This window comes from Manis pentadactyla, chromosome 4 (genome assembly GCF_030020395.1).
Source record: "Manis pentadactyla isolate mManPen7 chromosome 4, mManPen7.hap1, whole genome shotgun sequence".
NCBI classification, from domain to species: domain Eukaryota; kingdom Metazoa; phylum Chordata; class Mammalia; order Pholidota; family Manidae; genus Manis; species Manis pentadactyla.
Window position 1 is genome coordinate 18,562,203 of NC_080022.1, and position 11,310 is coordinate 18,573,512.

Consider the following 11,310-nt stretch of genomic DNA (forward strand, 5'->3'; position numbering starts at 1 on the left):
GAGGCAGCACGGACGGACACCCCCGGAGCCCAAGCACACACCCAGAAGCAGCCACATGCCCCACCGCTGGCCCCACCTGCATCTCTCTCTGGGTCTTTCTGCTTGGCCAGCTGACCAAGGAGACGGGCCACCTGAGATGACCCCAGGGTAAGCCGCAATGCCTGGGAAGGCAAGGACACAGGCCACCCAGATGGCTGTTTTCCTGCCTGCAGGCACCCAGTGACACAGAGGATGCAGCCCCCTCCTGCCACATCCTCACCACCCCCTAGGAGGACAGAAGGCGCATTTTCCCACCTAGATGAAAACCCCAAATCAGCTTCTGGGTGCTGTGGTTTGGAGAGCATCTAAGAGGATTCCCCTGTGAGGCCTGGGAAGAAACGCAGAGGGGGGCAGGGAGAAAGGGGGTGAGTGAGGAGGAGAGTGGGCCGCCTGGAGGCCCCTGCGGCTCATCTGGTATTTACTTCTGCCACAGCCTTGAATACCATCGGGCTCTGAAGGAATTTCCAAGAAGATCGAAATTTGAGGAAATCAAAGTTTAATTAGTCACAGCTGCTGTAATGTATTCCAGGTGATGACTGGCAAGGCCGTGTCTCCCCTTCAGGCCCCCTGACGCCTCGCACCCTCCGCGGGGGCAAGTAAACAGCGGGGTGTTTGCGGCGGGAGCCCTTCCCCTGGGTCAGCTGGGCAGCGATGGAGGCGAGAGGGCCTCACACTGCCCCCTGCCGCCTGGACAGGCATCTGGAGCGAGGCAGGGTTTAGGCAGCCGTCTTCCTCCGCCCCGCCCCCTCCTCGCTAGGTTCCCATTTGGCTCTTTGCAAGGGAGAGCAGAGGCCACATGGGACCCTGGGGGGCAGAGACCAAAGGGAATGAGTCAGGTCTCAGCTCGCTCCTAACTTACAGGGTGACCTTGGACAAGGCATTGAACTGAGAGACTGACCAAACGCCTAGGAGTCAGAGGTCCTGGGTGGGGATCCCGGTTCTGCAGCTCTACTCTGTGGCCTTGGGACAGCTGGCGAACGTCTCTGAGTCTCAGCTGCCTCATCTATAAAACGGGATTAGGACCTGCACTGCTCATAGGACTGTCGTAAGTTAAGTGAAGTCACGTATGTCAAGTAACTTTTATGTGAAGGACGCTGGCACAGAGCTGACACACCACAGGAACTCAGTCAGGAACCAGAGTGGGCCTCAGTTTCCCCATCACCAAAGGCCAACCCTACAGGCACGCAAGGCTTAATCCATCAGTGCAGCGCTCTTCAAAGGGGTCTGCTGAGCACCCTGGCACCTGTCATGGGACTCCAGCTCCAGGGGGTGGGGGTGGGGAACCAACAGGAGTGGGAGGTAGGTTCACCCTTCTTGGTCTGTGCTAAGCTGAACCGTGTCACTGTGACCACTTACGGGAGGCCTGACTGGTATGCTGACACCAGCAGTGATCACAAACTGGTTCTGCTCTGTCCCAACCAAGTCTAGGGACAGGGATCTGGAGTGGGGCTTGCCCCAAGGACACAGCTGGCTGGTTAGTGGGCAGCGCTCCTCCTGCTGTCCGTGGGAAGACCTCACGGGACACGGGCCCAGCCACAGTGGCTCATGGACACTGGGCCATCTGTGGGTGGCAGCTTGGCCCCCCTCAGCTCCCCGGTGTCTGCAGCGGACAGTTCCCTCGGGAGTGGAGATCAGGCCTGACTCCTCACATCCACGTGGTCTCTCCAGGGCCAGCTCCCCCACCCCCAACCAACCTCTCCCTCTCCTCCTCTAATTTTTTCCCAGCCCCAGGAGTCATTTCTACTATAAGTTTTTGAAACTCAAAGCCAAGAATCTGTTCTTTTTCTCTCTGCATTTCTGCTGTGTCACCCTTTCCCGGAGGCAATGAACAGGAAAGTCCAGCCAGCTGAAGGGAAGGATCAAGGGGTAGAAGGAAAGAGCAGAAACCAAACCTCTGAGTTAGCAGTTCAAAAACATGTCCTGCTTCATAGCAGAGAGAGCGCGGGTGCAGTTTCAAAGACGCAGCCCCAGGCACGCGTGTGCAACCATGTTGTTGTACAGAATATTTTCCTCAAATAAATGGATTCCTCGTGAAGACTGCCACATGTCCAGTAAATATCTTCCTCTCCCCTTGCGGCCCTTATTAGGAAGTGAAAGGGAGAGAGTGGCAGGCACCGCTGCTCGTCCGTCCGTAGCTATCCCCCTACTTTTCTAATCAGCAAACCTGCTTCTACCTTAGAGGCTCAACATGCTAGCTGGTCACTTTCCTAGCCTCCCTTGCAGCTAGAGGTGATCTTGTGACCCAATTCTGTCTGGTGGGACCTGAGAGGAAGTTGGCTGAGGGGACTTCTAGGCAAGACTACCCTCTTTGGTTTAAGTTATAGCTCGGTTGTTTGTAGCCAAAAGCAGCCCAACTTAGGTTGAAAGAATGTTCTGGAATCCTTTCAGGTCTATGCTGTTCAGGACTCTTTTTGGTTGCAAGTGGTCACCAGGATCAAATTTAAACTTCCTTAGCCAAACAGAGCAATTTTTAAGATTAATGCACATGGGTGTCTTGTGAAACTTAGCTGAAATATTGTCTCAGAACATTAAGAACCAGGGATTCCAAGAGCAACAAGATTCCCTCTCTGACTCTCATATTGTGTCACCCCCTATTGATGTAATAAATCCCTGCTAAAATCATTTATCACAAAACGTCTGCTTGTACAGAATTCGTTGCTTTTAAGTTTTGATATGCCTTGAGGTAAAAAATGGTGAGCACATTTCTTAGCTTTAAAACTATACTTATAGTACAGGAGTATTTTTTTTTTAACTGATTTGTGCTGTCAGTAATTCCCCTCTAGAATTCTAAGTGTGTGCCCACAAGGCTTCAAGGACCGGGAAAAATAGTTTCCTGGTGAAACGTTCACCACGGCATATTCTGGGTACACTGGGTATGGCTGATGGTGAGAAACCTTCTGATGACACGAGGGAGAAAGAGCTCCCTTGCCACTGGCTGTGAGGAAGCCAGTGAGTGCCTCAGACGCCAGCGGGGCGCACTTCCCTTGGGGGGAACGTGGACTTCTGGTAAGTGGGAACCTTCTCTCCACAGAGCCTGCCAGTTCACTTTCCTAAAATGAGCTCAATCTTTGGTTTCAAATCCTCCGTGGGATGCCAGCGCAGGGAAAACTGTCAACATCATCAACATCACGGTTGCTACACGAACCTGTAAGTACACTTTGATGCAAATGTAAATTTGATCAGAGTAACACAGTCTTATGTGAAACATGACACATGGTGTGGGGATTTGTGTGTTTAAAAAGCTGCAGTGATTCTAGGGCAGAAGGAACCACTACACAGAATGTGAGTCCTTTGACCCAGTCAAGGCCCATGTCTTATGCGTCACTGAGTCCCTGCCCCTAGCATATACATGACTGGCACATACTAGGTGCTTAATAAATGTCCCCTGAATCAATGAATGAGGAAGAGGGAAGGTGGAATGCAAAAACTGAGAAAGATTTTTCTGCAGGATCTTTCCCAACCATAAAATACCAAAGATGCTCCTTCTACTCGTCTGTCTCTGGGAACAGGCCCCCCACACAGAGGTGGGGTGGAGCACACAGGAGCTGGGTGGCAACCAGAGCCCAGGGTGCTGACTGAAGCCAGGGTTTGGCCCAGACAGAGCAGCTTCTCGGGACCCCTGAGGCCCACAGGGAGGCCCAGCCGCCCCTGCACTGGGCCCCATAGAGAAAACGCATGTGTTTACTTGACCTGAATGACATGTTCATTGATTTCTCTGGAGCGGTTCATTCATAAAGGCAAATTGAGCCCCCTTCGTGGGAATACCAACGGCCTTTTAACAAGCTCCCCAAGGGGTGACTTCTGAAAATGAGTCACTGATGAGCTAGAAATGGAGTTTGCCTGCCCAGCCTGGTCCTGTGGCCCAAGGGTGCTGAGCACTGGGCACAAGGTGCCATCGTGTGACGTGGGGGGCCTTGGCCTGGCCCAGCAGGCAGGACACAGTGGACAGGGCAGGAGTGGAATGCCCCCGGCTCCTGCACACTCAGCTGCATCTGGGCAATTAAGGCAAAAGGGATTCGTTGCCCACACGTTCTAGATCAATGCTCCCCTGCATTAGCTCTGGTAGGTGAACGTGATGGAGCAGAGGGACTGAAGGAGTGTCTGAGCAGAAATGTCCTGTGTTCTTCCTCGATGGCCTCAGCAGTTTCAGTTCTTGCTCAGACAATGTGGTTGCGCCTTAGGTTCGACCCTCTCGTTTTACAGTTGAGGAAACAGAGGCACAGAGAGGAGAGGTGACCTGCCTGAGGTCACACAGCTGGTGTTTTCACAGGGATTTGCGGTTCACAAGCAGGCACACCTACATCTTTAATCTCCCTCAGTCTGCACAACAAAAATATGGGGTCAGTATTGGCACCCACCATTTATTTTTTTATAACACTACTTCCCATTCTTTTTAAACTTGCCCTTATTTTTCCCTCACCTTCTATTTTAGGAAATACTTTATTTTCTTTTATCTTGCCGGATGACACTGTGTGGCTGGTGGTCAGACAGCATCTGGGACCCGCGGGTCTGGAGAACTCCAGCCCCCTCACTTTGATTGCTCCCTCTCCCCTCTGCCTCTTTCTTTTCCTCCTTAATCCCTTTTGTCCTCCTCCACGTGTACCTGTTATTTTTCTCCCTTCCCTTCTCTACTTTCATCCTTAAGGAGCAGCCTAGAGACTGGCTGCAAAATTAAGAAATAAGGGTTCTCATTCCCATCCTGCCACCAACTTACTGGCTGATGTGACAAGTGACAAGTCACTTCTCTCTGTGGTCTGGGTTCCTCATGTGGGAAACGAGGGGTTGGTCTTTTGCCCTTTGGAATTGCTTCCAGCTCAGAGAGCCTGATGTGGTTACGACTCTCTGGTCCTCCATTGACTCTCGGCTGAAGGATATGCATCTTGTGCTTTCCGATCTGCTGGCTGATGTCTTAACTAGAGAAATGCGGGTGCTTTAGTCAGAAGTCACACCGACGGGGACAGCCCGGCACCCATTCCCACTGGAGGGGCCCCCCCCACAGCTCACTCGTGATTTCCACCACGATAAATCTCCAGGGTACTCCCCCTGGTGAGGAGGTACCTCCACGCGCCCTCACTTAGGACTGTGGGCCACCTCACTTGGTTCTCTGCTTATTGCGTGTGACGTGGCTGTCACTATTGATTCTGCGTTATTGAGGGAGAAGCTACATATTTCCTCTCAGGGACTCTGCTGGCAATTAAGATGTGCATCCAGCAGGTGAGTGATGGAAACTTGGTGATGGTCTGAGCCTTTTATACTCCATTATTCTTTTGAAAAAATTGTTATTAAAATTATGAAATTAATAGTAAGAGTTAAATTAGTACTAAAAAAATCAAGATCTTTAAGAAAAGTAACTCACAAACATAATATAATACCATTCTCAAGACACTCACTCAACTCTGCTCATTCTAACCCTGGTTTTTACCTGCAGATGCGTCAGAACACTTCTTCCAACTTTCCTGGAATGGGTGATAAGAAGAAAGTGCTCCCAGGGTGGGCTTGTGTTCTAGGATTCGCAGACTTTAAGGAGTGGGTATTTTAAAGCCCTCCTCTTTGTTTTCTCTAATAAAAGGATGATTGCCTGCTTTTAACTTACCACAAAATAGATATTAGTGGTCCTGAGAAAAAGGTCGTATGGCTGTCAGGTGCTGTATTAGTTTCCTATTGATGCTGTAACAAATCACCACAAATTGAGTGGCTTAAATGATACAAATGTATTACCTTAGAGTTCTGAGGGTCAGAAGTCTCAGTGGGCTAAGTCTCACTGTGGGCAGGGCTGCACTCTAACTGGAGGTTTTGAGGGGAAAACCCAGTCCTTGACTTTTCCAGCTTCTAGAGCTGCCCACATTCCTTGATTCATGGTCCTTTTCCATCTTCAAAGCCAGCAATCACATCATTCAACCTCTGCTTCTGTCACCACGTCTCCTCTGATGCAACTTTCTTGCCTCCATCTTTCACTTACAACAACCAGTGGCATTACATTGGATCCACCAGGATAATTCAGGGTAATCTCCCCACCTAAAGATAGTCAAATTAATAGTTTAATTTATTATAGTTTAATAATTTATTTTTAATAAATTGATTAAATTATCAATAATGAATTTCTTGTTAATTATTACTGAAAGTGGCAGCTCTAATTGGTACTTAACTAAATTGTAATTCATTTAATCAATTTGCAAAATTCCTTTTGCCCCATAAGGTAACATATTCATAGATTTGGGACTAGAACAAGGACATCTTTGGGGATTCCATTATTCTGCCTGCCTATAGATACCTTTTGACTTCAGAAAAACCAATGTGATGGCTTACAAAATAGCCACAGACTTCTATATTTATGTCCCTTCTCAACATCTGGCCATTCCTTCCACATAAAGGTTGATCCTATTCTACTTTTTAAATTTGGACTTGGTGGTGTGACTTTCTTTGGTCAATGCAAATGTGATATAAGCAAAGGGTATTAGGGATTGCCTTCTCTTGTCACTCTTGGGAGCCCTGTGACCACATCCATGTCAACAAGTCCTATGTAGCCTTCTGGATGAGGAGGTGACATAGCTCAGTTACCTCTGTCACCCCAGCCAACAGCCAAGCACGTACCAGACAAGTGAGCAAGACTACTGCCTGTCAGCCGACCGTGGCACAGGGGTGAGCTCAGACAGGATCGGTGGAAGAACAGACCAAGTTGCTCAAATTTACAAACCATAGGATCCTGAGCAAACACATGTCTGTTTTTAAGCTCTGACATTTTAGTGTGGCTTGCTTGTTACACAGCAAGCACTGACTGACACAACTCATGGCCCACTTTTGCCCAATAAGTAAAGGTTTTTCAGTTATGATATTTCCACTTCAAACATTTCTCCTGGTTCTGATGGATAATTCAGGAGAAATTCTTGTGAAATGAAATTTACATCCTCCCATTATTAGGGAGAAGCAGATACCTTTCCACTGACCAGTGAAAAACTAACAGAACTGCCTCCTAAACAAAGGTTTAAAAAAATTTAACAAAGCATTTCAAGTCTTCTTTTCTCTACTAGAATCAGTTCCCTTGAAGGCTGGAGCAATGCCTGTGGCTCAGGTCTTCATCACAGAGCCGGGCATGGATGGTATAGAGTTTAAGGGCAGGGGTTCTGGAGTCAGAAATATCTGAATTCAAATCCTGACTTTACCTGTAATGATAAGAACTTAGGCAAGTTGCTTACCCTCTCTGTGACTCATTTTTCTCAGCTGTAAAATGGGGATAATGAAAGTACATACCACACAGGATTGTTATGAGAATTACATCCAACACTAATGTGCAAGCACTTAGAATGTCAGGTACAAGCATTCAAAAGTATTAGAAATTATTATTACACAGAGTAGGGCACATAATAGATACTCAGTAAAGACTTGTCCATTTGAACCAGGAAGCAAAATGTCTGGGGTCCAAATGTAGGCAAACTCCATTTCTGGAACAGCGTGAGGAAGCCTGAGACATTGTGGGTCAAAGAACTATTAGCTCTCCTCATCTGGAAGTTAACCTTCATCAGCTCTTAGCCCTCGGCTCCTGTGTAGACCCTGATCCACAGCCACACCAGAGTGACTGAAGCCCGTGGGACCTTCATAATTCAGTACTTACCCCCATGATAATTAGTCTCTACAGACGCCCTGCACCTGGACCATGAGCCACATCTCCCATAGTCAATGCACCAAAACGATGGCATCCGGCTGCCAAGGCTAGGTCATGTGACTTCCACAGCTGCAGCCTGGATGAAGCCAGACACCGCGTAAGAAGTCCAGCTCGCTTGATTCCACCACACTATAAGAAAGCTCACTAACCACATGGAGATGCCATGTGGCAAGAGAAATGCCTGAGCAGCCTCCAGATGCTGTAGCCGTCCTGCTAAGGTGCCAGACCTGTGAGAGAAGAGGCCATTTCGGACACCCAGCCGAGCGGAGCCCTTAGATCCCTCCAGCATCAGTTGTCATCTGACCGCAGCCCCAGAAGAGACACAAGCCGGAACCACTCAGCTGAGCCCCATCAAACCCACAGAACTGTGAGAGATACTAATAAACAGTCGTTTTAAGCCACTGGGTTTCAGAGTGGTTTATTATACAGGAGTAGATAACCAGAAAATCTCCCAAACTTACCAAGAGTTCATTCTGCCAGCCATTTTTTTTCATTGATTCAACTCACAAACATTGGAAAGAAATAAGTCAGAGTCCAGTATTGGGCCCTGTGGGACTTCACATTCAAGCGACATTTGAAATCTGTGGCTTTCGGCCAGGCACCACGCCAGGCACTTCCACACATTTTATGTCATTTAAACTACTAGTGATGAGCTGGGACCCTGCTATTAGACTGCCTGAGTTCAAGCTCTGGCTTCACCACTCACAGTCTGATGACTTTGGACAATTAGTCTAACTTCTGTTTGCCTCACTTCCTTCATCTATAAAATGTGAAGGATAATAGCACAATCCCACAAGGCTTTGGGAGGATTGAATGAAAGATCTCACGTAAAATACTATGTGCCTAGTCACAGAGTACACATTCAGCAACCAGGAAATACTGTTGTAATATCACTGTGACTACAGCCAGCTCCTGCCTTTGAGGAACCTAGGGAAGCGATAAGATATGGGCAGAATTGCATTCCAGGAGTAAAGCAAGTATCTGTAAGTGTTTTCAATGAATGAGCTACTCAATCACAAAATTAAAAGAATCCCAGCAACAAGAAAGCAGGGAGATAAAGTGCTGTGGGTGCTCCGGTGTGGGAGAACTGCCTCGGGCTGAGATGCTGAAGGAAGGCTTCCTAGAGGAGGCAGTTTTTGCACCAGCCCAGTGATTGCTGGGGAGGCCTTCAGCATCGGGGAGGGGCAGTGACCCCTCCAGGTGGTGGGGACAGCTATGAGAACCCAGGCCACCAAGGAACCCACATGCTGGCTGATGTGGCTGGAGCATGGAGTGTAGGAAGGGAGAGATGAGATGAAGGTAGACTGGGGCAGATCATGATTGGACCACTTCCTATGCTTATTTCTTCACTGGAGCCCGCAGAGAAAGCCAAGCATGTTAGCCAAGGGAGGGAGCAGCAGGAATCAGGTGCCGGACCCAGCCTGGCTCAGCACCCAGAGGAGCCCAGAGCTCCGGGCGACCACTCCATCATGCTCATCCCTGTGCCTTCCTCGGCACCTACCACTTCTCTCCCTCTAACCTGCCTTCTAAAATCTGCGCATCACTTCTCAAGTCCTGCCTGGCTGGCCCACTACTTTGGGGGCTGCCTGGCACGAAGGTCCACTTCTTGCCTGCTGCCAGAGGGGCCTTGAGTGTTGAAATCCTTCCATTCCACAAGGCCAGAACTTGATTATGTTATTAATTAAAGCAAGATGCTGGGCCTGGGAGATTTATTTTCTTTTCCATATCTGTGGCTGTAAATGCCACTCAGGGAGCTCAAAGGCCCACGTCAGCCTGAATCAGGCTCCTGAACAGACGTTTTGTTCCCAGTTGGGTCTCTCCGGCCCCTCCTCCTCAGTACCAGGAAGGAAGTATGTGTTATGATACCCGCTCCTCACCCCAATTTCCTTTGCTCCATCTGCATGAGGCAAAAAGGGGGAAATACCTGGGCAGCGTGGCATGGGGAGAAAATTTTCCAAGAAATTCATTTAAAGTTTCTGCCTCATCATTATAGGATTTTCACATTTCTATTTTTAGCTGCACAAACGAGGCAAGCCCACAGTCCCCTCATATCCCCAGCCCCAACCTTTGTTTATACAAAGCACATGCTGAAATCATTATTTCAAAACTTCCAAACTCATAATTGCTCAGGTAGGTGAAGAATGCAGCCTTTATGGATACAGCTTACAGAGGAGCCAGAGTGTTCCTAGGAATCTATGGCTTATTCATATTTGCGTCCCCCTGCGCTTAGCCCGCACTGAGCCCCTGGAAGGCCCAGAAGAATTGAGCAACTTAGAGCCGGAGAAGGCATTATCGATCGCAGAGTCCAAGCACTCTGAGAAGAGGAAATGGAGGCCTAGGGTACGGATGAGGTACGTCCAGAGGCCCACAGGATATCAGCGTCATTGCTGGGCTTCAAACCCAGATGTCCTGACTTCAATGTGTCATTATTGATTCTATTCTGCTATGAAAAATCTATCTAAAGTTGGACTGCCAAGTCCAAATAAGACCTTGAGCAAGTCACCAAACTCCTCTGTACCTCAGTTTCCTTATCTGTAAAATGGGGATAACAAAACTACCCACCTGATGAGATAGGCATAAGGATTCACTGAGGGCCTGGAAGAAAGGAGCCCTAGTTTGGGGCTGGTCTCCCCAGCAAGCAGAACCAAGCCATTAGCCCTGCCCAGGAGGTCATGTTTTCCCATATCTCAGGTCCCTTTTCTTTCCATGCAACATGGACCACAGAGTGTTTTTCTCACAGCTCTGGGCATTTGGAGTATTTCCCCTCCCCGTTGTCTTTTAGAGGCACCACCGAGCATGGGGCAGCTGCCCATGTTTGGCCAGTACCACTGATTGCTTCAGCTCACCTGGGAACCAGGCCAAGCTCTTTCTTCACTTGGTCCTAAATAACACCCCCTGAGGCCACACCGAGGAGCGGAGGAAGGGCGTCAGTTTAAGAAAGGTAATTACGTGGGCTTCTGCCTTGTTATCTGTTCATGTGCTTTACCTGTGCCTCCTGGACCAGACCCCAGATAAATGATTTCCATCATGTAACTTGAAGCATTAAACTAGCATTTTGATTTGGCACCTCTGACAGTGCACAGCTCTACTATGGGCACGCCTGACACCATCCAGTCGGTCAGATCATACGGTGTAAGGGGCAGAGAAGCTGCTAGATCAGCACCATGGTGTACTTGAGTGCTAGGCATTTTTGCCTTTGTGGGCCCTTTCTTTCATAAAAGAATGTAAAATTTTATTTTATCACTCCATTGGTATGAAGATAGATATAATCTAGGCTGAATTCATTACTTATATTCATTATTTTCTTTTGATTTTTAAATAAACCTAGATATTTTTCTGGACCCCAGAAAGTATTGTGTGTCCTAGGCCTAACAGATAAGCAGGTCCTGCTTGCACCTCAGCCTGGACCCACTGCAGAGCCTTCCCTTGCCCTGGACCCATCCAAAACCGGAAGCCTCCTAAGTCACCTAATAATTACGTCAGAGTACTCTTAGCCAGTGTGGTAAATGCTGCCACTAAAGGATGCCACCAGGAATTATGTCTATTTCTTAGTGGTAAGGTGTATAAGGTACAATAATTTGTCCTTTACTTGTGAGATGTACTAGCATTTC

General features: G+C 48.4%; 1 long non-coding RNA gene across 1 annotated transcript; it reads right to left on the reverse strand.

Annotated features, from left to right (window-relative positions):
* Window positions 1-552: 552 nt before the first annotated feature.
* Window positions 553-7,773, reverse strand: LOC118927049 (uncharacterized). The gene is made up of 3 exons (XR_008996928.1): window positions 7,649-7,773; window positions 5,758-6,054; window positions 553-843 (listed from the first exon to the last, which is right to left on the reverse strand). It is a non-coding gene; the product is annotated as an uncharacterized LOC118927049 (long non-coding RNA).
* Between the last annotated feature and the right edge of the window lie 3,537 nt (window positions 7,774-11,310).